Consider the following 27,700-nt stretch of genomic DNA (forward strand, 5'->3'; position numbering starts at 1 on the left):
TAATGTGGTCCTTTGCTGGTAACGTAATTATTGATTGCCAATGTGAACGCGAATGGTTTCGTGGTGTAGTTGGTTACCACGTCTGTCTAACACACTAAAGGTCTCCGGTTAAAGTCCGGGTGATGCCAATAATGTTAAATTTGCCGTTTGCAAAATTTATTTCACTAAAAAATTGTTTTTTTAATCAGGATTCATCTAGTATAATTATTAGCAAGTTTTTCTTTCTCAACCTTTTTTTTTTGTTCTGAATATGATACTACTCAACTTGCAGAATTAATTTTTATTCTCATCTAACTCGTTTCATTCCCATTCTCACAAGCTAAAAAAAAATAGGGTAGCTCAGGCGTGAGTCATGTTGGATCCAATTTGATGTTTGGAGTTGGAGATATAAAAACACACAGAAAAAAATATGATTTCCCCAACACTAAACAAAACGCATGGGGAAAAGCATAACACCACTAATAAAGTGATCTCCATCTAATATGGTCCTTTGCTGGTAACGTAATTATTGATTGCCAATGTGAGCGCGAATGGTTTCATGGTGTAGTTGGTTATCACGTCAGTCTAACACACTAAAGGTCACCGGTTAAAGTCCGGGCGAAGCCAATAATGTTAAATTTGCCGTTTGCAAAATTTATTTCACTAAAAAATTGATTTTTTAATCAGGATTCATCTAGTATAATTATTAGAAAGTTTTTCTTTCTCAACCTTTTTTTTTTTTTTGTTCTGAATATGATACTACTCAACTTGCTGAATTAATTTTTATTCTCATCTAACTCGTTTCTTTCCCATTCTCACAAGCTAAAAAAAAAAGGGTAGCTCATGCGTGATTCATGTTGGATACAATTTGATGTTTGGAGTTGGAGATATAAAAGCACACAGAAAAAAATTGATTTCTCCAACACTAAACAAAACGCATGGGGAAAAGCATCACACCATTGATAAAGTGATCTCCATCTAATATGGTCCTTTGCTGGTAACTTAATTATTGATTGCCAATGTGAACGCGAATGGTTTCGTGGTGTAGTTGGTTATCATGTCAGTCTAACACACTGACGGTCTCCGGTTCAAGTCCGGCCGAAGCCAATAATGTTAAATTTGCAATTTGCAAAATTTATTTCACTAAAAAATTGATTTTTTTAATCAAGATTCATCTAATCAGATTATTAGAAAGTTTTTCTATCTCATCTTTTTTTTTTTTATCTGAATATCATACTACTCAACTAGCTTAAACAATTTTTGTTCTCATCTATCTCGTTTCGTTCCCATTCTCACAAGCTAAAAATAAAATAGAGTAGCTCAGGCCTGAGTCATGTTGGACCCATTTTGATGCTTGGAGTTTGAGACAGAAAAAGACACAGAAAAAAAAATTGATTTCTTTAACACTAAACAAAACGCATGGGGAAAAGCCTCACACCACTGATAAAGTGATCTCCATCTAATATGGTCCTTTGCTGGTAACGTAATTATTGATTGCAAATGTGAACGCGAATGGTTTCATGGTGTAGTTGGTTATCACGTCAGTCTAACACACTAAAGGTCTCCTGTTAAAGTCCGGGCGAAGCCAATAATGTTAAATTTGCCGTTTGCAAAATTTATTTCACTAAAAAATTGTTTTTTTAATCAGGATTCATCTAGTATAATTATTAGAAAGTTTTTGTTTCTCATCCTTTTTTTTTTTTTGTTCTGAATATGATTCTACTCAACTTGCTGAACTAATTTGTATTCTCATCTAACTCGTTTCGTTCCCATTCTCACAAGCTAAAAAAAAATAGGGTAGCTCAGGCGTGAGTCATGTTGGATCCAGTTTGATGTTTGGAGTTGGAGATATAAAAACACACAGAAAAAAAAAAATGATTTCTCCAACACTAAACAAAACGCATGGGGAAAAGCATAACACCAATGATAAAGTGATCTCCATCTAATGTGGTCCTTTGCTGGTAACGTAATTATTGATTGCCAATGTGAACGCGAATGGTTTCGTGGTGTAGTTGGTTACCACGTCTGTCTAACACACTAAAGGTCTCCGGTTAAAGTCCGGGTGATGCCAATAATGTTAAATTTGCCGTTTGCAAAATTTATTTCACTAAAAAATTGTTTTTTTAATCAGGATTCATCTAGTATAATTATTAGCAAGTTTTTCTTTCTCAACCTTTTTTTTTGTTCTGAATATGATACTACTCAACTTGCAGAATTAATTTTTATTCTCATCTAACTCGTTTCATTCCCATTCTCACAAGCTAAAAAAAAATAGGGTAGCTCAGGCGTGAGTCATGTTGGATCCAATTTGATGTTTGGAGTTGGAGATATAAAAACACACAGAAAAAAATATGATTTCCCCAACACTAAACAAAACGCATGGGGAAAAGCATAACACCACTAATAAAGTGATCTCCATCTAATATGGTCCTTTGCTGGTAACGTAATTATTGATTGCCAATGTGAGCGCGAATGGTTTCATGGTGTAGTTGGTTATCACGTCAGTCTAACACACTAAAGGTCACCGGTTAAAGTCCGGGCGAAGCCAATAATGTTAAATTTGCCGTTTGCAAAATTTATTTCACTAAAAAATTGATTTTTTAATCAGGATTCATCTAGTATAATTATTAGAAAGTTTTTCTTTCTCAACCTTTTTTTATTGTTCTGAATATGATACTACTCAACTTGCTGAATTAATTTTTATTCTCATCTAACTCGTTTCGTTCCCATTCTCACAAGCCAAAAAAAAAATAGGGTAGCTCAGGCGTGAGTCATGTTGGATCCAATTTGATGTTTGCAGTTGGAGATATAAAAACACACAGAAAAAAAATGATTTCTCCAACACTAAACAAAACGCGTGGGGAAAAGCATCACACCACTGATAAAGTGATCTCCATCAAATATGGTCCTTTGCTGGTAACGTAATTATTGATTGCCAATGTGAACGCGAATGGTTTTGTGGTGCAGTTGGTTATCACGTTAGTCTAACACACTGAAGGTTTCCGGTTCAAGTCCGGGCGAAGCCAATAATTTTAAATTTGCAATTTGCAAAATTTATTTCACTAAAAAATTGATTTTTTTTAATCTAGATTAATCTAATCAGATTATTAGAAAGTTTTTCTATCTCATCTTTTTTTTTTTTATCTGAATATGATACTACACAACTAGCTGAAACAATTTTTGTTCTTATCTATCTCGTTTCGTTCCCATTCTCACAAGCTCAAAAAAGAAATAGTGTAGCTCAGGCGTGAGTCATGTTGGATCCAATTTGATGTTTGGAGTTGGAGATATAAAAACACACAGAAAAAAAAAATGATTTCTCCAACACTAAACAAAACGCATGGGGAAAAGCATAACACCGCTAATAAAGTGATCTACATCTAATATGGTCCTTTGCTGGTAACGTAATTATTGATTGCCAATGTGAACGCGAATGGTTTCGTGGTGTAGTTGGTTATCACGTCAGTCTAACACACTGAAGGTCTCCGGTTAAAGTCCGGGCGAAGCCAATAATGTTAAATTTGCCGTTTGCAAAATTTATTTCACTAAAAAATTGATTTTTTAATCAGGATTCATCTAGTATAATTATTAGAAAGTTTTTCTTTCTCAACCTTTTTTTTTTTTTTTGTTCTGAATATGATACTACTCAACTTGCTGAATTAATTTTTATTCTCATCTAACTCATTTCTTTCCCATTCTCACAAGCTAAAAAAAAAAGGGTAGCTCATGCGTGATTCATGTTGGATACAATTTGATGTTTGGAGTTGGAGATATAAAAGCACACAGAAAAAAATTGATTTCTCCAACACTAAACAAAACGCATGGGGAAAAGCATCACACCATTGATAAAGTGATCTCCATCTAATATGGTCCTTTGCTGGTAACTTAATTATTGATTGCCAATGTGAACGCGAATGGTTTCGTGGTGTAGTTGGTTATCATGTCAGTCTAACACACTGACGGTCTCCGGTTCAAGTCCGGCCGAAGCCAATAATGTTAAATTTGCAATTTGCAAAATTTATTTCACTAAAAAATTGATTTTTTTAATCTAGATTCATCTAATCAGATTATTAGAAAGTTTTTCTATCTCATTTTTTTTTTTTATCTGAATATGATACTACTCAACTAGCTGAAACAATTTTTGTTCTCATCTATCTCGTTTCGTTCCCATTCTCACAAGCTAAAAATAAAATAGAGTAGCTCAGGCCTGAGTCATGTTGGACCCATTTTGATGTTTGGAGTTTGAGACAGAAAAAGACACAGAAAAAAAAATTGATTTCTTTAACACTAAACAAAACGCATGGGGAAAAGCCTCACACCACTGATAAAGTGATTTCCATCTAATATGGTCCTTTGCTGGTAACGTAATTATTGATTGCAAATGTGAACGCGAATGGTTTCATGGTGTAGTTGGTTATCACGTCAGTCTAACACACTAAAGGTCTCCTGTTAAAGTCCGGGCGAAGCCAATAATGTTAAATTTGCCGTTTGCAAAATTTATTTCACTAAAAAATTGTTTTTTTAATCAGGATTCATCTAGTATAATTATTAGAAAGTTTTTGTTTCTCATCCTTTTTTTTTTTGTTCTGAATATGATTCTACTCAACTTGCTGAACTAATTTGTATTCTCATCTAACTCGTTTCGTTCCCATTCTCACAAGCTAAAAAAAAATAAGGTAGCTCAGGGGTGAGTCATGTTGGATCCAGTTTGATGTTTGGAGTTGGAGATATAAAAACACACAGAAAAAAAAATGATTTCTCCAACACTAAACAAAACGCATGGGGAAAAGCATAACACCACTGATAAAGTGATCTCCATCTAATGTGGTCCTTTGCTGGTAACGTAATTATTGATTGCCAATGTGAACGCGAATGGTTTCATGGTGTAGTTGGTTATCACGTCAGTCTAACACACTGAAGGCCTCCGGTTCAAGTCCGTGCGAAGTCAATAATGTTAAATTTGCAATTTGCAAAATTTATTTCACCTCTCATTTTTTTTTTTTATCTGAATATGATTCTACTCAACTAGATGAAACAATTTTTGTTCTCATCTATCTCGTTTCGTTCCCATTCTCACAAGCTAAAAAAAAATAGGGTAGCTCAGGCGTGAGTCATGTTGGATCCAATTTGATGTTTGGAGTTGGAGATATAAAAACACACAGAAAAAAAAAATGATTTCTCCAACACTAAACAAAACGCATGGGGAAAAGCATAACACCACTGATAAAGTGATCTCCATCTAATATGGTCCTTTGCTGGTAACGTAATTATTGATTGCCAATGTGAACGGGAATGGTTTCGTGGTGTAGTTGGTTACCACGTCTGCCTAACACACTAAAGGTCTCCGGTTAAAGTCCGGGCGATGCCAATAATGTTAAATTTGCCGTTTGCAAAATTTATTTCACTAAAAAATTGTTTTTTTAATCAGGATTCATCTAGTATAATTATTAGCAAGTTTTTCTTTCTCAACCTTTTTTTTTTGTTCTGAATATGATACTACTCAACTTGCAGAATTAATTTTTATTCTCATCTAACTCGTTTCATTCCCATTCTCACAAGCTAAAAAAAAATAGGGTAGCACAGGCGTGAGTCATGTTGGATCCAATTTGATGTTTGGAGTTGGAGATATAAAAACACACAGAAAAAAAATGATTTCCCCAACACTAAACAAAACGCATGGGGAAAAGCATAACACCACTAATAAAGTGATCTCGATCTAATATGGTCCTTTGCTGGTAACGTAATTATTGATTGCCAATGTGAGCGCGAATGGTTTCATGGTGAAGTTGGTTATCACGTTAGTCTAACACACTGAAGGTTTCCGGTTCAAGTCCGGGCGAAGCCAATAATTTTAAATTTGCAATTTGCAAAATTTATTTCACTAAAAAATTGATTTTTTTTAATCTAGATTAATCTAATCAGATTATTAGAAAGTTTTTCTATCTCATCTTTTTTTTTTTTTATCTGAATATGATACTACACAACTAGCTGAAACAATTTTTGTTCTTATCTATCTCGTTTCGTTCCCATTCTCACAAGCTCAAAAAAAAATAGTGTAGCTCAGGCGTGAGTCATGTTGGATCCAATTTGATGTTTGGAGTTGGAGATATAAAAACACACAGAAAAAAAAAATGATTTCTCCAACACTAAACAAAACGCATGGGGAAAAGCATAACACCGCTAATAAAGTGATCTACATCTAATATGGTCCTTTGCTGGTAACGTAATTATTGATTGCCAATGTGAACGCGAATGGTTTCGTGGTGTAGTTGGTTATCACGTCAGTCTAACACACTGAAGGTCTCCGGTTAAAGTCCGGGCGAAGCCAATAATGTTAAATTTGCCGTTTGCAAAATTTATTTCACTAAAAAATTGATTTTTTAATCAGGATTCATCTAGTATAATTATTAGAAAGTTTTTCTTTCTCAACCTTTTTTTTTTTTTGTTCTGAATGTGATACTACTCAACTTGCTGAATTAATTTTTATTCTCATCTAACTCGTTTCTTTCCCATTCTCACAAGCTAAAAAAAAAAAAGGGTAGCTCAGGCGTGAGTCATGTTGGATCCAATTTGATGTTTGGAGTTGGAGATATAAAAGCACACAGAAAAAAATTGATTTCTCCAACACTAAACAAAACGCATGGGGAAAAGCATCACACCATTGATAAAGTGATCTCCATCTAATATGGTCCTTTGCTGGTAACTTAATTATTGATTGCCAATGTGAACGCGAATGGTTTCGTGGTGTAGTTGGTTATCATGTCAGTCTAACACACTGACGGTCTCCGGTTCAAGTCCGGCCGAAGCCAATAATGTTAAATTTGCAATTTGCAAAATTTATTTCACTAAAAATTTGATTTTTTTAATCAAGATTCATCTAATCAGATTATTAGAAAGTTTTTCTATCTCATCTTTTTTTTTTTTATCTGAATATGATACTACTCAACTAGCTGAAACAATTTTTGTTCTCATCTATCTCGTTTCGTTCCCATTCTCACAAGCTAAAAATAAAATAGAGTAGCTCAGGCCTGAGTCATGTTGGACCCATTTTGATGTTTGGAGTTTGAGACAGAAAAAGACACAGAAAAAAAAATTGATTTCTTTAACACTAAACAAAACGCATGGGGAAAAGCCTCACACCACTGATAAAGTGATCTCCATCTAATATGGTCCTTTGCTTGTAACGTAATTATTGATTGCAAATGTGAACGCGAATGGTTTCATGGTGTAGTTGGTTATCACGTCAGTCTAACACACTAAAGGTCTCCTGTTAAAGTCCGGGCGAAGCCAATAATGTTAAATTTGCCGTTTGCAAAATTTATTTCACTAAAAAATTGTTTTTTTAATCAGGATTCATCTAGTATAATTATTAGAAAGTTTTTGTTTCTCATCATTTTTTTTTTTGTTCTGAATATGATTCTACTCAACTTGCTGAACTAATTTGTATTCTCATCTAACTCGTTTCGTTCCCATTCTCACAAGCTAAAAAAAAATAGGGTAGCTCAGGCGTGAGTCATGTTGGATCCAGTTTGATGTTTGGAGTTGGAGATATAAAAACACACAGAAAAAAAAATGATTTCTCCAACACTAAACAAAACGCTTGGGGAAAAGCATAACACCAATGATAAAGTGATCTCCATCTAATGTGGTCCTTTGCTGGTAACGTAATTATTGATTGCCAATGTGAACGCGAATGGTTTCGTGGTGTAGTTGGTTACCACGTCTGTCTAACACACTAAAGGTCTCCGGTTAAAGTCCGGGTGATGCCAATAATGTTAAATTTGCCGTTTGCAAAATTTATTTCACTAAAAAATTGTTTTTTTAATCAGGATTCATCTAGTATAATTATTAGCAAGTTTTTCTTTCTCAACCTTTTTTTTTGTTTTGAATATGATACTACTCAACTTGCAGAATTAATTTTTATTCTCATCTAACTCGTTTCATTCCCATTCTCACAAGCTAAAAAAAAAATAGGGTAGCTCAGGCGTGAGTCATGTTGGATCCAATTTGATGTTTGGAGTTGGAGATATAAAAACACACAGAAAAAAAATGATTTCCCCAACACTAAACAAAACGCATGGGGAAAAGCATAACACCACTAATAAAGTGATCTCCATCTAATATGGTCCTTTGCTGGTAACGTAATTATTGATTGCCAATGTGAGCGCGAATGGTTTCATGGTGTAGTTGGTTATCACGTCAGTCTAACACACTAAAGGTCTCCGGTTAAAGTCCGGGCGAAGCCAATAATGTTAAATTTGCCGTTTGCAAAATTTATTTCACTAAAAAATTGATTTTTTAATCAGGATTCATCTAGTATAATTATTAGAAAGTTTTTCTTTCTCAACCTTTTTTTATTGTTCTGAATATGATACTACTCAACTTGCTGAATTAATTTTTATTCTCATCTAACTCGTTTCGTTCCCATTCTCACAAGCCAAAAAAAAATAGGGTAGCTCAGGCGTGAGTCATGTTGGATCCAATTTGATGTTTGGAGTTGGAGATATAAAAACACACAGAAAAAAAATGATTTCTCCAACACTAAACAAAACGCGTGGGGAAAAGCATCACACCACTGATAAAGTGATCTCCATCAAATATGGTCCTTTGCTGGTAACGTAATTATTGATTGCCAATGTGAACGCGAATGGTTTTGTGGTGTAGTTGGTTATCACGTTAGTCTAACACACTCAAGGTTTCCGGTTCAAGTCCGGGCGAAGCCAATAATTTGCAATTTGCAAAATTTATTTCACTAAAAAATTGATTTTTTTTAATCTAGATTAATCTAATCAGATTATTACAAAGTTTTTCTATCTCATCTTTTTTTTTTTTATCTGAATATGATACTACACAACTAGCTGAAACAATTTTTGTTCTTATCTATCTCGTTTCGTTCCCATTCTCACAAGCTCAAAAAAAAATAGGGTAGCTCAGGCGTGAGTCATGTTGGATCCAATTTGATGTTTGGAGTTGGAGATATAAAAACACACAGAAAAAAAAATGATTTCTCCAACACTAAACAAAACGCATGGGGAAAAGCATAACACCGCTAATAAAGTGATCTACATCTAATATGGTCCTTTGCTGGTAACGTAATTATTGATTGCCAATGTGAACGCGAATGGTTTCGTGGTGTAGTTGGTTATCACGTCAGTCTAACACACTGAAGGTCTCCGGTTAAAGTCCGGGCGAAGCCAATAATGTTAAATTTGCCGTTTGCAAAATTTATTTCACTAAAAAATTGTTTTTTTAATCAGGATTCATCTAGTATAATTATTAGAAAGTTTTTGTTTCTCATCCTTTTTTTTTTATGTTCTGAATATGATTCTACTCAACTTGCTGAACTAATTTGTATTCTCATCTAACTCGTTTCGTTCCCATTCTCACAAGCTAAAAAAAAATTGGGTAGCTCAGGCGTGAGTCATTTTGGATCCAGTTTGATGTTTGGAGTTGGAGATATAAAAACACACAGAAAAAAAATGATTTCTCCAACACTAAACAAAACGCGTGGGGAAAAGCATCACACCACTGATAAAGTGATCTCCATCAAATATGGTCCTTTGCTGGTAACGTAATTATTGATTGCCAATGTGAACGCGAATGGTTTTGTGGTGTAGTTGGTTATCACGTTAGTCTAACACACTGAAGGTTTCCGGTTCAAGTCCGGGCGAAGCCAATAATTTTAAATTTGCAATTTGCAAAATTTATTTCACTAAAAAATTGATTTTTTTTAATCTAGATTAATCTAATCAGATTATTAGAAAGTTTTTCTATCTCAACTTTTTTTTTTTTATCTGAATATGATACTACACAACTAGCTGAAACAATTTTTGTTCTTATCTATCTCGTTTCGTTCCCATTCTCACAAGCTCAAAAAAAAATAGGGTAGCTCAAGCGTGAGTCATGTTGGATCCAATTTGATGTTTGGAGTTGGAGATATAAAAACACACAGAAAAAAAAATGATTTCTCCAACACTAAACAAAACGCATGGGGAAAAGCATAACACCGCTAATAAAGTGATCTACATCTAATATGGTCCTTTGCTGGTAACGTAATTATTGATTGCCAATGTGAACGCGAATGGTTTCGTGGTGTAGTTGGTTATCACGTCAGTCTAACACACTGAAGGTCTCCGGTTAAAGTCCGGGCGAAGCCAATAATGTTAAATTTGCCGTTTGCAAAATTTATTTCACTAAAAAATTGATTTTTTAATCAGGATTCATATAGTATAATTATTAGAAAGTTTTTCTTTCTCAACCTTTTTTTTTTTTTTGTTCTGAATATTATACTACTCAACTTGCTGAATTAATTTTTATTCTCATCTAACTCGTTTCTTTCCCATTCTCACAAGCTAAAAAAAAAAAGGGTAGCTCAGGCGTAATTCATGTTGGATACAATTTGATGTTTGGAGTCGGAGATATAAAAGCACACAGAAAAAAATTGATTTCTCCAACACTAAACAAAACGCATGGGGAAAAGCATCACACCATTGATAAAGTGATCTCCATCTAATATGGTCCTTTGCTGGTAACTTAATTATTGATTGCCAATGTGAACGCGAATGGTTTCGTGGTGTAGTTGGTTATCATGTCAGTCTAACACACTGACGGTCTCCGGTTCAAGTCCGGCCGAAGCCAATAATGTTAAATTTGCAATTTGCAAAATTTATTTCACTAAAAATTTGATTTTTTTAATCAAGATTCATCTAATCAGATTATTAGAAAGTTTTTCTATCTCATCTTTTTTTTTTTTTATCTGAATATGATACTACTCAACTAGCTGAAACAATTTTTGTTCTCATCTATCTCGTTTCGTTCCCATTCTCACAAGCTAAAAATAAAATAGAGTAGCTCAGGCCTGAGTCATGTTGGACCCATTTTGATGTTTGGAGTTTCAGACAGAAAAAGACACAGAAAAAAAAATTGATTTCTTTAACACTAAACAAAACGCATGGGGAAAAGCCTCACACCACTGATAAAGTGATCTCCATCTAATATGGTCCTTTGCTGGTAACGTAATTATTGATTGCAAATGTGAACGCGAATGGTTTCATGGTGTAGTTGGTTATCACGTCAGTCTAACACACTAAAGGTCTCCTGTTAAAGTCCGGGCGAAGCCAATAATGTTAAATTTGCCGTTTGCAAAATTTATTTCACTAAAAAATTGTTTTTTTAATCAGGATTCATCTAGTATAATTATTAGAAAGTTTTTGTTTCTCATCCTTTTTTTTTTTGTTCTGAATATGATTCTACTCAACTTGCTGAACTAATTTGTATTCTCATCTAACTCGTTTCGTTCCCATTCTCACAAGCTAAAAAAAAATAAGGTAGCTCAGGCGTGAGTCATGTTGGATCCAGTTTGATGTTTGGAGTTGGAGATATAAAAACACAGAAAAAAAAATGATTTCTCCAACACTAAACAAAACGCATGGGGAAAAGCATAACACCACTGATAAAGTGATCTCCATCTAATGTGGTCCTTTGCTGGTAACGTAATTATTGATTGCCAATGTGAACGCGAATGGTTTCATGGTGTAGTTGGTTATCACGTCAGTCTAACACACTGAAGGCCTCCGGTTCAAGTCCGTGCGAAGTCAATAATGTTAAATTTGCAATTTGCAAAATTTATTTCACCTCTCATTTTTTTTTTTATCTGAATATGATACTACTCAACTAGCTGAAACAATTTTTGTTCTCATCTATCTCGTTTCGTTCCCATTCTCACAAGCTAAAAAAAAATAGGGTAGCTCAGGCGTGAGTCATGTTGGATCCAATTTGATGTTTGGAGTTGGAGATATAAAAACACACAGAAAAAAAAAAATGATTTCTCCAACACTAAACAAAACGCATGGGGAAAAGCATAACACCACTGATAAAGTGATCTCCATCTAATATGGTCCTTTGCTGGTAACGTAATTATTGATTGCCAATGTGAACGCGAATGGTTTCGTGGTGTAGTTGGTTACCACGTCTGTCTAACACACTAAAGGTCTCCGGTTAAAGTCCGGGCGATGCCAATAATGTTAAATTTGCCGTTTGCAAAATTTATTTCACTAAAAAATTGTTTTTTTAATCAGGATTCATCTAGTATAATTATTAGCAAGTTTTTCTTTCTCAACCTTTTTTTTTGTTCTGAATATGATACTACTCAACTTGCAGAATTAATTTTTATTCTCATCTAACTCGTTTCATTCCCATTCTCACAAGCTAAAAAAAAATAGGGTAGCACAGGCGTGAGTCATGTTGGATCCAATTTGATGTTTGGAGTTGGAGATATAAAAACACACAGAAAAAAAATGATTTCCCCAACACTAAACAAAACGCATGGGGAAAAGCATAACACCACTAATAAAGTGATCTCGATCTAATATGGTCCTTTGCTGGTAACGTAATTATTGATTGCCAATGTGAGCGCGAATGGTTTCATGGTGTAGTTGGTTATCACGTCAGTCTAACACACTAAAGGTCTCCGGTTAAAGTCCGGGCGAAGCCAATAATGTTAAATTTGCCGTTTGCAAAATTTATTTCACTAAAAAATTGATTTTTTAATCAGGATTCATCTAGTATAATTATTAGAAAGTTTTTCTTTCTCAACCTTTTTTTTTTTTTTTGTTCTGAATATGATACTACTCAACTTGCTGAATTAATTTTTATTCTCATCTAACTCGTTTCGTTCCCATTCTCACAAGCCAAAAAAAAATAGGGTAGCTCAGGCGTGAGTCATGTTGGATCCAATTTGATGTTTGGAGTTGAAGATATAAAAACACACAGAAAAAAAATGATTTCTCCAACACTAAACAAAACGCGTGGGGAAAAGCATCACACCACTGATAAAGTGATCTCCATCAAATATGGTCCTTTGCTGGTAACGTAATTATTGATTGCCAATGTGAACGCGAATGGTTTCGTGGTGTAGTTGGTTATCACGTTAGTCTAACACACTGAAGGTTTCCGGTTCAAGTCCGGGTGAAGCCAATAATTTTAAATTTGCAATTTGCAAAATTTATTTCACTAAAAAATTGATTTTTTTTAATCTAGATTAATCTAATCAGATTATTAGAAAGTTTTTCTATCTCATCTTTTTTTTTTTATGTGAATATGATACTACACAACTAGCTGAAACAATTTTTGTTCTTATCTATCTCGTTTCGTTCCCATTCTCACAAGCTCAAAAAAAAATAGGGTAGCTCAGGCGTGAGTCATGTTGGATCCAATTTGATGTTTGGAGTTGGAGATATAAAAACACACAGAAAAAAAAAATGATTTCTCCAACACTAAACAAAACGCATGGGGAAAAGCATAACACCGCTAATAAAGTGATCTACATCTAATATGGTCATTTGCTGGTAACGTAATAATTGATTGCCAATGTGAACGCGAATGGTTTCGTGGTGTAGTTGGTTATCATGTCAGTCTAACACACTGACGGTCTCCGGTTCAAGTCCGGCCGAAGCCAATAATGTTAAATTTGCAATTTGCAAAATTTATTTCACTAAAAAATTGATTTTTTTAATCAAGATTCATCTAGTATAATTATTAGAAAGTTTTTCTTTCTCAACCTTTTTTTTTTTTTTTGTTCTGAATGTGATACTACTCAACTTGCTGAATTAATTTTTATTCTCATCTAACTCGTTTCTTTCCCATTCTCACAAGCCAAAAAAAAAAAAGGGTAGCTCAGGCGTGATTCATGTTGGATCCAATTTGATGTTTGGAGTTGGAGATATAAAAACACACAGAAAAAAAATGATTTCTCCAACACTAAACAAAACGCATGGGGAAAAGCATCACACCACTGATAAAGTGATCTCCATCTAATATGGTCCTTTGCTGGTAACGTAATTATTGATTGCCAATGTGAACGCGAATGGTTTCGTGGTGTAGTTGGTTATCATGTCAGTCTAACACACTGACGGTCTCCGGTTCAAGTCCGGCCGATGCCAATGCCAATAATGTTAAATTTGCAATTTGCAAAAATCTAATCAGATTATTAGAAAGTTTTTCTATCTCATCTTTTTTTTTTTTATCTGAATATGATACTACTCAACTAGCTGAAACAATTTTTGTTCTCATCTATCTCGTTTCGTTCCCATTCTCACAAGATAAAAATAAAATAGAGTAGCTCAGGCCTGAGTCATGTTGGACCCATTTTGATGTTTGGAGTTTGAGACAGAAAAAGACACAGAAAAAAAAAATTGATTTCTTTAACACTAAACAAAACGCATGGGGAAAAGCCTCACACCACTGATAAAGTGATCTCCATCTAATATGGTCCTTTGCTGGTAACGTAATTATTGATTGCAAATGTGAACGCGAATGGTTTCATGGTGTAGTTGGTTATCACGTCAGTCTAACACACTAAAGGTCTCCTGTTAAAGTCCGGGTGAAGCCAATAATGTTAAATTTGCCGTTTGCAAAATTTATTTCACTAAAAAATTGTTTTTTTAATCAGGATTCATCTAGTATAATTATTAGAAAGTTTTTGTTTCTCATCCTTTTTTTTTTTGTTCTGAATATGATTCTACTCAACTTGCTGAACTAATTTGTATTCTCATCTAACTCGTTTCGTTCCCATTCTCACAAGCTAAAAAAAAATAAGGTAGCTCAGGCGTGAGTCATGTTGGATCCAGTTTGATGTTTGGAGTTGGAGATATAAAAACACAGAAAAAAAAATGATTTCTCCAACACTAAACAAAACGCATGGGGAAAAGCATAACACCACTGATAAAGTGATCTCCATCTAATGTGGTCCTTTGCTGGTAACGTAATTATTGATTGCCAATGTGAACGCGAATGCTTTCATGGTGTAGTTGGTTATCACGTCAGTCTAACACACTGAAGGCCTCCGGTTCAAGTCCGTGCGAAGTCAATAATGTTAAATTTGCAATTTGCAAAATTTATTTCACCTCTCATTTTTTTTTTTATCTGAATATGATACTACTCAACTAGCTGAAACAATTTTTGTTCTCATCTATCTCGTTTCGTTCCCATTCTCACAAGCTAAAAAAAAATAGGGTAGCTCAGGCGTGAGTCATGTTGGATCCAATTTGATGTTTGGAGTTGGAGATATAAAAACACACAGAAAAAAAATGATTTCTCCAACACTAAACAAAACGCGTGGTGAAAAGCATCACACCACTGATAAAGTGATCTCCATCAAATATGGTCCTTTGCTGGTAACGTAATTATTGATTGCCAATGTGAACGCGAATGGTTTCGTGGTGTAGTTGGTTATCACGTTAGTCTAACACACTGAAGGTTTCCGGTTCAAGTCCGGGTGAAGCCAATAATTTTAAATTTGCAATTTGCAAAATTTATTTCACTAAAAAATTGATTTTTTTTAATCTAGATTAATCTAATCAGATTATTAGAAAGTTTTTCTATCTCATCTTTTTTTTTTTATCTGAATATGATACTACACAACTAGCTGAAACAATTTTTTTTCTTATCTATCTCGTTTCGTTCCCATTCTCACAAGCTCAAAAAAAAATAGGGTAGCTCAGGCGTGAGTCATGTTGGATCCAATTTGATGTTTGGAGTTGGAGATATAAAAACACACAGAAAAAAAAAAATGATTTCTCCAACACTAAACAAAACGCATGGGGAAAAGCATAACACCGCTAATAAAGTGATCTACATCTAATATGGTCATTTGCTGGTAACGTAATAATTGATTGCCAATGTGAACGCGAATGGTTTCGTGGTGTAGTTGGTTATCATGTCAGTCTAACACACTGACGGTCTCCGGTTCAAGTTCGGCCGAAGCCAATAATGTTAAATTTGCAATTTGCAAAATTTATTTCACTAAAAAATTGATTTTTTTAATCAAGATTCATCTAGTATAATTATTTGAAAGTTTTTCTTTCTCAACCTTTTTTTTTTTTTGTTCTGAATATTATACTACTCAACTTGCTGAATTAATTTTTATTCTCATCTAACTCGTTTCTTTCCCATTCTCACAAGCTAAAAAAAAAAAGGGTAGCTCAGGCGTGATTCATGTTGGATCCAATTTGATGTTTGGAGTTGGAGATATAAAAGCACACAGAAAAAAATTGATTTCTCCAACACTAAAAAAAACGCATGGGGAAAAGCATCACACCATTGATAAAGTGATCTCCATCTAATGTGGTCCTTTGCTGGTAACGTAATTATTGATTGCCAATGTGAACGCGAATGGTTTCATGTTGTAGTTGGTTATCACGTCAGTCTAACACACTAAAGGTCTCCGGTTAAAGTCCGGGCGAAGCCAATAATGTTAAATTTGCCGTTTGCAAAATTTATTTCACTAAAAAATTGATTTTTTAATCAGGATTCATCTAGTATAATTATTAGAAAGTTTTTCTTTCTCAACCTTTTTTTATTGATCTGAATATGATACCACTCAACTTGCTGAATTAATTTTTATTCTCATCTAACTCGTTTCGTTCCCATTCTCACAAGCCAAAAAAAAAAGGGTAGCTCAGGCGTGATTCATGTTGGATCCAATTTGATGTTTGGAGTTGGAGATATAAAAACACACAGAAAAAAAATGATTTCTCCAACACTAAACAAAACGCATGGGGAAAAGCATCACACCACTGATAAAGTGATCTCCATCTAATATGGTCCTTTGCTGGTAACGTAATTATTGATTGCCAATGTGAACGCGAATGGTTTCGTGGTGTAGTTGGTTATCATGTCAGTCTAACACACTGACGGTCTCCGGTTCAAGTCCGGCCGATGCCAATAATGTTAAATTTGCAATTTGCAAAAATCTAATCAGATTATTAGAAAGTTTTTCTATCTCATCTTTTTTTTTTTTATCTGAATATGATACTACTCAACTAGCTGAAACAATTTTTGTTCTCATCTATCTCGTTTCGTTCCCATTCTCACAAGCTAAAAATAAAATAGAGTAGCTCAGGCCTGAGTCATGTTGGACCCATTTTGATGTTTGGAGTTTGAGACAGAAAAAGACACAGAAAAAAAAATTGATTTCTTTAACACTAAACAAAACGCATGGGGAAAAGCCTCACACCACTGATAAAGTGATCTCCATCTAATATGGACCTTTGCTGGTAACGTAATTATTGATTGCAAATGTGAACGCGAATGGTTTCATGGTGTAGTTGGTTATCACGTCAGTCTAACACACTAAAGGTCTCCTGTTAAAGTCCGGGCGAAGCCAATAATGTTAAATTTGCCGTTTGCAAAATTTATTTCACTAAAAAATTGTTTTTTTAATCAGGATTCATCTAGTATAATTATTAGAAAGTTTTTGTTTCTCATCCTTTTTTTTTTTTGTTCTGAATATGATTCTACTCAACTTGCTGAACTAATTTGTATTCTCATCTAACTCGTTTCGTTCCCATTCTCACAAGCTAAAAAAAAATAAGGTAGCTCAGGCGTGAGTCATGTTGGATCCAGTTTGATGTTTGGAGTTGGGGATATAAAAACACACAGAAAAAAAAATGATTTCTCCAACACTAAACAAAACGCATGGGGAAAAGCATAACACCACTGATAAAGTGATCTCCATCTAATGTGGTCCTTTGCTGGTAACGTAATTATTGATTGCCAATGTGAACGCGAATGGTTTCATGGTGTAGTTGGTTATCACGTCAGTCTAACACACTGAAGGCCTCCGGTTCAAGTCCGTGCGAAGTCAATAATGTTAAATTTTCAATTTGCAAAATTTATTTCACCTCTCATTTTTTTTTTATCTGAATATGATTCTACTCAACTAGCTGAAACAATTTTTGTTCTCATCTATCTCGTTTCGTTCCCATTCTCACAAGCTAAAAAAAAAATAGGGTAGCTCAGGCGTGAGTCATGTTGGATCCAATTTGATGTTTGGAGTTGGAGATATAAAAACACACAGAAAAAAAAAATGATTTCTCCAACACTAAACAAAACGCATGGGGAAAAGCATAACACCACTGATAAAGTGATCTCCATCTAATATGGTCCTTTGCTGGTAACGTAATTATTGATTGCCAATGTGAACGCGAATGGTTTCGTGGTGTAGTTGGTTACCACGTCTGTCTAACACACTAAAGGTCTCCGGTTAAAGTCCGGGCGATGCCAATAATGTTAAATTTGCCGTTTGCAAAATTTATTTCACTAAAAAATTGTTTTTTTAATCAGGATTCATCTAGTATAATTATTAGCAAGTTTTTCTTTCTCAACCTTTTTTTTTGTTCTGAATATGATACTACTCAACTTGCAGAATTAATTTTTATTCTCATCTAACTCGTTTCATTCCCATTCTCACAAGCTAAAAAAAAATAGGGTAGCACAGGCGTGAGTCATGTTGGATCCAATTTGATGTTTGGAGTTGGAGATATAAAAGCACACAGAAAAAAATTGATTTCTCCAACACTAAACAAAACGCATGGGGAAAAGCATCACACCATTGATAAAGTGATCTCCATCTAATGTGGTCCTTTGCTGGTAACGTAATTATTGATTGCCAATGTGAACGCGAATGGTTTCATGGTGTAGTTGGTTATCACGTCAGTCTAACACACTAAAGGTCTCCGGTTAAAGTCCGGGCGAAGCCAATAATGTTAAATTTGCCGTTTGCAAAATTTATTTCACTAAAAAATTGATTTTTTAATCAGGATTCATCTAGTATAATTATTAGAAAGTTTTTCTTTCTCAACCTTTTTTTATTGTTCTGAATATGATACCACTCAACTTGCTGAATTAATTTTTATTCTCATCTAACTCGTTTCGTTCCCATTCTCACAAGCCAAAAAAAAAAGGGTAGCTCAGGCGTGATTCATGTTGGATCCAATTTGATGTTTGGAGTTGGAGATATAAAAACACACAGAAAAAAAATGATTTCTCCAACACTAAACAAAACGCATGGGGAAAAGCATCACACCACTGATAAAGTGATCTCCATCTAATATGGTCCTTTGCTGGTAACGTAATTATTGATTGCCAATGTGAACGCGAATGGTTTCGTGGTGTAGTTGGTTATCATGTCAGTCTAACACACTGACGGTCTCCGGTTCAAGTCCGGCCGATGCCAATGCCAATAATGTTAAATTTGCAATTTGCAAAAATCTAATCAGATTATTAGAAAGTTTTTCTATCTCATCTTTTTTTTTTTTATCTGAATATGATACTACTCAACTAGCTGAAACAATTTTTGTTCTCATCTATCTCGTTTCGTTCCCATTCTCACAAGCTAAAAATAAAATAGAGTAGCTCAGGCCTGAGTCATGTTGGACCCATTTTGATGTTTGGAGTTTGAGACAGAAAAAGACACAGAAAAAAAAATTGATTTCTTTAACACTAAACAAAACGCATGGGGAAAAGCCTCACACCACTGATAAAGTGATCTCCATCTAATATGGACCTTTGCTGGTAACGTAATTATTGATTGCAAATGTGAACGCGAATGGTTTCATGGTGTAGTTGGTTATCACGTCAGTCTAACACACTAAAGGTCTCCTGTTAAAGTCCGGGCGAAGCCAATAATGTTAAATTTGCCGTTTGCAAAATTTATTTCACTAAAAAATTGTTTTTTTAATCAGGATTCATCTAGTATAATTATTAGAAAGTTTTTGTTTCTCATCCTTTTTTTTTTTGTTCTGAATATGATTCTACTCAACTTGCTGAACTAATTTGTATTCTCATCTAACTCGTTTCGTTCCCATTCTCACAAGCTAAAAAAAAATAAGGTAGCTCAGGCGTGAGTCATGTTGGATCCAGTTTGATGTTTGGAGTTGGGGATATAAAAACACACAGAAAAAAAAATGATTTCTCCAACACTAAACAAAACGCATGGGGAAAAGCATAACACCACTGATAAAGTGATCTCCATCTAATGTGGTCCTTTGCTGGTAACGTAATTATTGATTGCCAATGTGAACGCGAATGGTTTCATGGTGTAGTTGGTTATCACGTCAGTCTAACACACTGAAGGCCTCCGGTTCAAGTCCGTGCGAAGTCAATAATGTTAAATTTTCAATTTGCAAAATTTATTTCACCTCTCATTTTTTTTTTATCTGAATATGATTCTACTCAACTAGCTGAAACAATTTTTGTTCTCATCTATCTCGTTTCGTTCCCATTCTCACAAGCTAAAAAAAAAATAGGGTAGCTCAGGCGTGAGTCATGTTGGATCCAATTTGATGTTTGGAGTTGGAGATATAAAAACACATAGAAAAAAAAAATGATTTCTCCAACACTAAACAAAACGCATGGGGAAAAGCATAACACCACTGATAAAGTGATCTCCATCTAATATGGTCCTTTGCTGGTAACGTAATTATTGATTGCCAATGTGAACGCGAATGGTTTCGTGGTGTAGTTGGTTACCACGTCTGTCTAACACACTAAAGGTCTCCGGTTAAAGTCCGGGCGATGCCAATAATGTTAAATTTGCCGTTTGCAAAATTTATTTCACTAAAAAATTGTTTTTTTAATCAGGATTCATCTAGTATAATTATTAGCAAGTTTTTCTTTCTCAACCTTTTTTTTTGTTCTGAATATGATACTACTCAACTTGCAGAATTAATTTTTATTCTCATCTAACTCGTTTCATTCCCATTCTCACAAGCTAAAAAAAAATAGGGTAGCACAGGCGTGAGTCATGTTGGATCCAATTTGATGTTTGGAGTTGGAGATATAAAAGCACACAGAAAAAAATTGATTTCTCCAACACTAAACAAAACGCATGGGGAAAAGCATCACACCATTGATAAAGTGATCTCCATCTAATATGGTCCTTTGCTGGTAACTTAATTATTGATTGCCAATGTGAACGCGAATGGTTTCGTGGTGTAGTTGGTTATCATGTCAGTCTAACACACTGACGGTCTCCGGTTCAAGTCCGGCCGAAGCCAATAATGTTCAATTTGCAATTTGCAAAATTTATTTCACTAAAAAATTGATTTTTTTAATCAAGATTCATCTAATCAGATTATTAGAAAGTTTTTCTATCTCATCTTTTTTTTTTTATCTGAATATGATACTACTCAACTAGCTGAAACAATTTTTGTTCTCATCTATCTCGTTTCGTTCCCATTCTCACAAGCTAAAAATAAAATAGGGTAGCTCAGGCCTGAGTCATGTTGGATCCAATTTGATGTTTGGAGTTGGAGATATAAAAACACACAGAAAAAAAAATTGATTTCTTTAACACTAAACAAAACGCATGGGGAAAAGCATAACACCACTGATAAAGTGATCTCCATCTAATATGGTCCTTTGCTGGTAACGTAATTATTGATTGCCAATGTGAACGCGAATGGTTTCGTGGTGTAGTTGGTTACCACGTCTGTCTAACACACTAAAGGTCTCCGGTTAAAGTCCGGGCGATGCCAATAATGTTAAATTTGCCGTTTGCAAAATTTATTTCACTAAAAAATTGTTTTTTTAATCAGGATTCATCTAGTATAATTATTAGCAAGTTTTTCTTTCTCAACCTTTTTTTTTGTTCTGAATATGATACTACTCAACTTGCAGAATTAATTTTTATTCTCATCTAACTCGTTTCATTCCCATTCTCACAAGCTAAAAAAAAATAGGGTAGCACAGGCGTGAGTCATGTTGGATCCAATTTGATGTTTGGAGTTGGAGATATAAAAGCACACAGAAAAAAATTGATTTCTCCAACACTAAACAAAACGCATGGGGAAAAGCATCACACCATTGATAAAGTGATCTCCATCTAATATGGTCCTTTGCTGGTAACTTAATTATTGATTGCCAATGTGAACGCGAATGGTTTCGTGGTGTAGTTGGTTATCATGTCAGTCTAACACACTGACGGTCTCCGGTTCAAGTCCGGCCGAAGCCAATAATGTTCAATTTGCAATTTGCAAAATTTATTTCACTAAAAAATTGATTTTTTTAATCAAGATTCATCTAATCAGATTATTAGAAAGTTTTTCTATCTCATCTTTTTTTTTTTATCTGAATATGATACTACTCAACTAGCTGAAACAATTTTTGTTCTCATCTATCTCGTTTCGTTCCCATTCTCACAAGCTAAAAATAAAATAGGGTAGCTCAGGCCTGAGTCATGTTGGATCCAATTTGATGTTTGGAGTTGGAGATATAAAAACACACAGAAAAAAAAATTGATTTCTTTAACACTAAACAAAACGCATGGGGAAAAGCATAACACCACTGATAAAGTGATCTCCATCTAATATGGTCCTTTGCTGGTAACGTAATTATTGATTGCAAATGTGAACGCGAATGGTTTCATGGTGTAGTTGGTTACCACGTCTGTCTAACACACTAAAGGTCTCCTGTTAAATTCCGGGCGAAGCCAATAATGTTAAATTTGCCGTTTGCAAAATTTATTTCACTAAAAAATTGTTTTTTTAATCAGGATTCATCTAGTATAATTATTAGAAAGTTTTTGTTTCTCATCCTTTTTTTTTGTTCTGAATATGATACTACTCAACTTGCAGAATTAATTTTTATTCTCATCTAACTCGTTTCATTCCCATTCTCACAAGCTAAAAAAAAATAGGGTAGCACAGGCGTGAGTCATGTTGGATCCAATTTGATGTTTGGAGTTGGAGATATAAAAACACACAGAAAAAAAATGATTTCCCCAACACTAAACAAAACGCATGGGGAAAAGCATAACACCACTAATAAAGTGATCTCGATCTAATATGGTCCTTTGCTGGTAACGTAATTATTGATTGCCAATGTGAGCGCGAATGGTTTCGTGGTGTAGTTGGTTATCACGTTAGTCTAACACACTGAAGGTTTCCGGTTCAAGTCCGGGTGAAGCCAATAATTTTAAATTTGCAATTTGCAAAATTTATTTCACTAAAAAATTGATTTTTTTAAATCTAGATTAATCTAATCAGATTATTAGAAAGTTTTTCTATCTCATCTTTTTTTTTTTTATCTGAATATGATACTACACAACTAGCTGAAACAATTTTTGTTCTTATCTATCTCGTTTCATTCCCATTCTCACAAGCTCAAAAAAAAATAGTGTAGCTCAGGCGTGAGTCATGTTGGATCCAATTTGATGTTTGGAGTTGGAGATATAAAAACACACAGAAAAAAAAAATGATTTCTCCAACACTAAACAAAACGCATGGGGAAAAGCATAACACCGCTAATAAAGTGATCTACATCTAATATGGTCCTTTGCTGGTAACGTAATTATTGATTGCCAATGTGAACGCGAATGGTTTCGTGGTGTAGTTGGTTATCACGTCAGTCTAACACACTGAAGGTCTCCGGTTAAAGTCCGGGCGAAGCCAATAATGTTAAATTTGCCGTTTGCAAAATTTATTTCACTAAAAAATTGATTTTTTAATCAGGATTCATCTAGTATAATTATTTGAAAGTTTTTCTTTCTCAACCTTTTTTTTTTTTTTGTTCTGAATATGATACTACTCAACTTGCTGAATTAATTTTTATTCTCATCTAACTCGTTTCTTTCCCATTCTCACAAGCTAAAAAAAAAAAGGGTAGCTCAGGCGTGATTCATGTTGGATCCAATTTGATGTTTGGAGTTGGAGATATAAAAGCACACAGAAAAAAATTGATTTCTCCAACACTAAAAAAAACGCATGGGGAAAAGCATCACACCATTGATAAAGTGATCTCCATCTAATGTGGTCCTTTGCTGGTAACGTAATTATTGATTGCCAATGTGAACGCGAATGGTTTCATGGTGTAGTTGGTTATCACGTCAGTCTAACACACTAAAGGTCTCCGGTTAAAGTCCGGGCGAAGCCAATAATGTTAAATTTGCCGTTTGCAAAATTTATTTCACTAAAAAATTGATTTTTTAATCAGGATTCATCTAGTATAATTATTAGAAAGTTTTTCTTTCTCAACCTTTTTTTATTGTTCTGAATATGATACCACTCAACTTGCTGAATTAATTTTTATTCTCATCTAACTCGTTTCGTTCCCATTCTCACAAGCCAAAAAAAAAGGGTAGCTCAGGCGTGATTCATGTTGGATCCAATTTGATGTTTGGAGTTGGAGATATAAAAACACACAGAAAAAAAATGATTTCTCCAACACTAAACAAAACGCATGGGGAAAAGCATCACACCACTGATAAAGTGATCTCCATCTAATATGGTCCTTTGCTGGTAACGTAATTATTGATTGCCAATGTGAACGCGAATGGTTTCGTGGTGTAGTTGGTTATCATGTCAGTCTAACACACTGACGGTCTCCGGTTCAAGTCCGGCCGATGCCAATAATGTTAAATTTGCAATTTGCATAAATCTAATCAGATTATTAGAAAGTTTTTCTATCTCATCTTTTTTTTTTTTTATCTGAATATGATACTACTCAACTAGCTGAAACAATTTTTGTTCTCATCTATCTCGTTTCGTTCCCATTCTCACAAGCTAAAAATAAAATAGAGTAGCTCAGGCCTGAGTCATGTTGGACCCATTTTGATGTTTGGAGTTTGAGACAGAAAAAGACACAGAAAAAAAAATTGATTTCTTTAACACTAAACAAAACGCATGGGGAAAAGCCTCACACCACTGATAAAGTGATCTCCATCTAATATGGACCTTTGCTGGTAACGTAATTATTGATTGCAAATGTGAACGCGAATGGTTTCATGGTGTAGTTGGTTATCACGTCAGTCTAACACACTAAAGGTCTCCTGTTAAAGTCCGGGCGAAGCCAATAATGTTAAATTTGCCGTTTGCAAAATTTATTTCACTAAAAAATTGTTTTTTTAATCAGGATTCATCTAGTATAATTATTAGAAAGTTTTTGTTTCTCATCCTTTTTTTTTTTTTGTTCTGAATATGATTCTACTCAACTTGCTGAACTAATTTGTATTCTCATCTAACTCGTTTCGTTCCCATTCTCACAAGCTAAAAAAAAATAAGGTAGCTCAGGCGTGAGTCATGTTGGATCCAGTTTGATGTTTGGAGTTGGGGATATAAAAACACACAGAAAAAAAAATGATTTCTCCAACACTAAACAAAACGCATGGGGAAAAGCATAACACCACTGATAAAGTGATCTCCATCTAATGTGGTCCTTTGCTGGGAACGTAATTATTGATTGCCAATGTGAACGCGAATGGTTTCATGGTGTAGTTGGTTATCACGTCAGTCTAACACACTGAAGGCCTCCGGTTCAAGTCCGTGCGAAGTCAATAATGTTAAATTTTCAATTTGCAAAATTTATTTCACCTCTCATTTTTTTTTTATCTGAATATGATTCTACTCAACTAGCTGAAACAATTTTTGTTCTCATCTATCTCGTTTCGTTCCCATTCTCACAAGCTAAAAAAAAATAGGGTAGCTCAGGCGTGAGTCATGTTGGATCCAATTTGATGTTTGGAGTTGGAGATATAAAAACACACAGAAAAAAAAAATGATTTCTCCAACACTAAACAAAACGCATGGGGAAAAGCATAACACCACTGATAAAGTGATCTCCATCTAATATGGTCCTTTGCTGGTAACGTAATTATTGATTGCCAATGTGAACGCGAATGGTTTCGTGGTGTAGTTGGTTACCACGTCTGTCTAACACACTAAAGCTCTCCGGTTAAAGTCCGGGCGATGCCAATAATGTTAAATTTGCCGTTTGCAAAATTTATTTCACTAAAAAATTGTTTTTTTAATCAGGATTCATCTAGTATAATTATTAGCAAGTTTTTCTTTCTCAACCTTTTTTTTTGTTCTGAATATGATACTACTCAACTTGCAGAATTAATTTTTATTCTCATCTAACTCGTTTCATTCCCATTCTCACAAGCTAAAAAGAAATAGGGTAGCACAGGCGTGAGTCATGTTGGATCCAATTTGATGTTTGGAGTTGGAGATATAAAAACACACAGAAAAAAAATGATTTCCCCAACACTAAACAAAACGCATGGGGAAAAGCATAACACCACTAATAAAGTGATCTCGATCTAATATGGTCCTTTGCTGGTAACGTAATTATTGATTGCCAATGTGAGCGCGAATGGTTTCGTGGTGTAGTTGGTTATCACGTTAGTCTAACACACTGAAGGTTTCCGGTTCAAGTCCGGGTGAAGCCAATAATTTTAAATTTGCAATTTGCAAAATTTATTTCACTAAAAAATTGATTTTTTTAAATCTAGATTAATCTAATCAGATTATTAGAAAGTTTTTCTATCTCATCTTTTTTTTTTTTATCTGAATATGATACTACACAACTAGCTGAAACAATTTTTGTTCTTATCTATCTCGTTTCATTCCCATTCTCACAAGCTCAAAAAAAAATAGTGTAGCTCAGGCGTGAGTCATGTTGGATCCAATTTGATGTTTGGAGTTGGAGATATAAAAACACACAGAAAAAAAAAATGATTTCTCCAACACTAAACAAAACGCATGGGGAAAAGCATAACACCGCTAATAAAGTGATCTACATCTAATATGGTCCTTTGCTGGTAACGTAATTATTGATTGCCAATGTGAACGCGAATGGTTTCGTGGTGTAGTTGGTTATCACGTCAGTCTAACACACTGAAGGTCTCCGGTTAAAGTCCGGGCGAAGCCAATAATGTTAAATTTGCCGTTTGCAAAATTTATTTCACTAAAAAATTGATTTTTTAATCAGGATTCATCTAGTATAATTATTTGAAAGTTTTTCTTTCTCAACCTTTTTTTTTTTTTGTTCTGAATATGATACTACTCAACTTGCTGAATTAATTTTTTATTCTCATCTAACTCGTTTCTTTCCCATTCTCACAAGCTAAAAAAAAAAAGGGTAGCTCAGGCGTGATTCATGTTGGATCCAATTTGATGTTTGGAGTTGGAGATATAAAAGCACACAGAAAAAAATTGATTTCTCCAACACTAAACAAAACGCATGGGGAAAAGCATCACACCATTGATAAAGTGATCTCCATCTAATGTGGTCCTTTGCTGGTAACGTAATTATTGATTGCCAATGTGAACGCGAATGGTTTCATGGTGTAGTTGGTTATCACGTCAGTCTAACACACTAAAGGTCTCCGGTTAAAGTCCGGGCGAAGCCAATAATGTTAAATTTGCCGTTTGCAAAATTTATTTCACTAAAAAATTGATTTTTTAATCAGGATTCATCTAGTATAATTATTAGAAAGTTTTTCTTTCTCAACCTTTTTTTATTGTTCTGAATATGATACCACTCAACTTGCTGAATTAATTTTTATTCTCATCTAACTCGTTTCGTTCCCATTCTCACAAGCCAAAAAAAAAAGGGTAGCTCAGGCGTGATTCATGTTGGATCCAATTTGATGTTTGGAGTTGGAGATATAAAAACACACAGAAAAAAAAATGATTTCTCCAACACTAAACAAAACGCATGGGGAAAAGCATCACACCACTGATAAAGTGATCTCCATCTAATATGGTCCTTTGCTGGTAACGTAATTATTGATTGCCAATGTGAACGCGAATGGTTTCGTGGTGTAGTTGGTTATCATGTCAGTCTAACACACTGACGGTCTCCGGTTCAAGTCCGGCCGATGCCAATAATGTTAAATTTGCAATTTGCAAAAATCTAATCAGATTATTAGAAAGTTTTTCTATCTCATCTTTTTTTTTTTTTTATCTGAATATGGTACTACTCAACTAGCTGAAACAATTTTTGTTCTCATCTATCTCGTTTCGTTCCCATTCTCACAAGCTAAAAATAAAATAGAGTAGCTCAGGCCTGAGTCATGTTGGACCCATTTTGATGTTTGGAGTTTGAGACAGAAAAAGACACAGAAAAAAAAATTGATTTCTTTAACACTAAACAAAACGCA

General features: G+C 34.4%; 27 non-coding genes across 27 annotated transcripts; all 27 read left to right on the plus strand.

The window, feature by feature from the left end:
- The first annotated feature begins 1,012 nt into the window (after positions 1 to 1,012).
- TRNAV-AAC lies at positions 1,013 to 1,086 on the plus strand. The gene has a single exon. It is a non-coding gene; the product is annotated as a tRNA-Val (tRNA).
- Positions 1,087 to 2,931: 1,845 nt separating this feature from the next.
- TRNAV-AAC lies at positions 2,932 to 3,005 on the plus strand. Its single transcript has one exon. It is a non-coding gene; the product is annotated as a tRNA-Val (tRNA).
- Positions 3,006 to 3,414: 409 nt separating this feature from the next.
- On the plus strand, positions 3,415 to 3,488 carry TRNAV-AAC. The gene has a single exon. It is a non-coding gene; the product is annotated as a tRNA-Val (tRNA).
- A 407-nt stretch (positions 3,489 to 3,895) lies between these two features.
- On the plus strand, positions 3,896 to 3,969 carry TRNAV-AAC. The gene has a single exon. It is a non-coding gene; the product is annotated as a tRNA-Val (tRNA).
- Positions 3,970 to 5,750: 1,781 nt separating this feature from the next.
- Positions 5,751 to 5,824, plus strand: TRNAV-AAC. The gene has a single exon. It is a non-coding gene; the product is annotated as a tRNA-Val (tRNA).
- Positions 5,825 to 6,233: 409 nt separating this feature from the next.
- On the plus strand, positions 6,234 to 6,307 carry TRNAV-AAC. The gene has a single exon. It is a non-coding gene; the product is annotated as a tRNA-Val (tRNA).
- A 407-nt stretch (positions 6,308 to 6,714) lies between these two features.
- Positions 6,715 to 6,788, plus strand: TRNAV-AAC. The gene has a single exon. It is a non-coding gene; the product is annotated as a tRNA-Val (tRNA).
- Positions 6,789 to 8,628: 1,840 nt separating this feature from the next.
- Positions 8,629 to 8,702, plus strand: TRNAV-AAC. The gene has a single exon. It is a non-coding gene; the product is annotated as a tRNA-Val (tRNA).
- A 400-nt stretch (positions 8,703 to 9,102) lies between these two features.
- On the plus strand, positions 9,103 to 9,176 carry TRNAV-AAC. The gene has a single exon. It is a non-coding gene; the product is annotated as a tRNA-Val (tRNA).
- Positions 9,177 to 9,581: 405 nt separating this feature from the next.
- TRNAV-AAC lies at positions 9,582 to 9,655 on the plus strand. Its single transcript has one exon. It is a non-coding gene; the product is annotated as a tRNA-Val (tRNA).
- A 407-nt stretch (positions 9,656 to 10,062) lies between these two features.
- TRNAV-AAC lies at positions 10,063 to 10,136 on the plus strand. Its single transcript has one exon. It is a non-coding gene; the product is annotated as a tRNA-Val (tRNA).
- A 407-nt stretch (positions 10,137 to 10,543) lies between these two features.
- Positions 10,544 to 10,617, plus strand: TRNAV-AAC. The gene has a single exon. It is a non-coding gene; the product is annotated as a tRNA-Val (tRNA).
- Positions 10,618 to 12,880: 2,263 nt separating this feature from the next.
- On the plus strand, positions 12,881 to 12,954 carry TRNAV-AAC. The gene has a single exon. It is a non-coding gene; the product is annotated as a tRNA-Val (tRNA).
- A 407-nt stretch (positions 12,955 to 13,361) lies between these two features.
- Positions 13,362 to 13,435, plus strand: TRNAV-AAC. Its single transcript has one exon. It is a non-coding gene; the product is annotated as a tRNA-Val (tRNA).
- A 410-nt stretch (positions 13,436 to 13,845) lies between these two features.
- On the plus strand, positions 13,846 to 13,919 carry TRNAV-AAC. Its single transcript has one exon. It is a non-coding gene; the product is annotated as a tRNA-Val (tRNA).
- A 1,269-nt stretch (positions 13,920 to 15,188) lies between these two features.
- Positions 15,189 to 15,262, plus strand: TRNAV-AAC. Its single transcript has one exon. It is a non-coding gene; the product is annotated as a tRNA-Val (tRNA).
- Positions 15,263 to 15,670: 408 nt separating this feature from the next.
- TRNAV-AAC lies at positions 15,671 to 15,744 on the plus strand. Its single transcript has one exon. It is a non-coding gene; the product is annotated as a tRNA-Val (tRNA).
- An 883-nt stretch (positions 15,745 to 16,627) lies between these two features.
- Positions 16,628 to 16,701, plus strand: TRNAV-AAC. The gene has a single exon. It is a non-coding gene; the product is annotated as a tRNA-Val (tRNA).
- A 2,219-nt stretch (positions 16,702 to 18,920) lies between these two features.
- On the plus strand, positions 18,921 to 18,994 carry TRNAV-AAC. Its single transcript has one exon. It is a non-coding gene; the product is annotated as a tRNA-Val (tRNA).
- A 1,748-nt stretch (positions 18,995 to 20,742) lies between these two features.
- TRNAV-AAC lies at positions 20,743 to 20,816 on the plus strand. Its single transcript has one exon. It is a non-coding gene; the product is annotated as a tRNA-Val (tRNA).
- An 882-nt stretch (positions 20,817 to 21,698) lies between these two features.
- Positions 21,699 to 21,772, plus strand: TRNAV-AAC. The gene has a single exon. It is a non-coding gene; the product is annotated as a tRNA-Val (tRNA).
- An 882-nt stretch (positions 21,773 to 22,654) lies between these two features.
- TRNAV-AAC lies at positions 22,655 to 22,728 on the plus strand. The gene has a single exon. It is a non-coding gene; the product is annotated as a tRNA-Val (tRNA).
- A 408-nt stretch (positions 22,729 to 23,136) lies between these two features.
- TRNAV-AAC lies at positions 23,137 to 23,210 on the plus strand. The gene has a single exon. It is a non-coding gene; the product is annotated as a tRNA-Val (tRNA).
- Positions 23,211 to 24,092: 882 nt separating this feature from the next.
- On the plus strand, positions 24,093 to 24,166 carry TRNAV-AAC. Its single transcript has one exon. It is a non-coding gene; the product is annotated as a tRNA-Val (tRNA).
- Positions 24,167 to 25,910: 1,744 nt separating this feature from the next.
- TRNAV-AAC lies at positions 25,911 to 25,984 on the plus strand. The gene has a single exon. It is a non-coding gene; the product is annotated as a tRNA-Val (tRNA).
- Positions 25,985 to 26,392: 408 nt separating this feature from the next.
- Positions 26,393 to 26,466, plus strand: TRNAV-AAC. Its single transcript has one exon. It is a non-coding gene; the product is annotated as a tRNA-Val (tRNA).
- Positions 26,467 to 27,350: 884 nt separating this feature from the next.
- TRNAV-AAC lies at positions 27,351 to 27,424 on the plus strand. Its single transcript has one exon. It is a non-coding gene; the product is annotated as a tRNA-Val (tRNA).
- The last annotated feature ends 276 nt before the right edge of the window (positions 27,425 to 27,700 follow it).

This window comes from Ipomoea nil, unplaced genomic scaffold (genome assembly GCF_001879475.1).
Source record: "Ipomoea nil cultivar Tokyo-kokei standard unplaced genomic scaffold, Asagao_1.1 scaffold1570, whole genome shotgun sequence".
NCBI lineage: Eukaryota > Viridiplantae > Streptophyta > Magnoliopsida > Solanales > Convolvulaceae > Ipomoea > Ipomoea nil.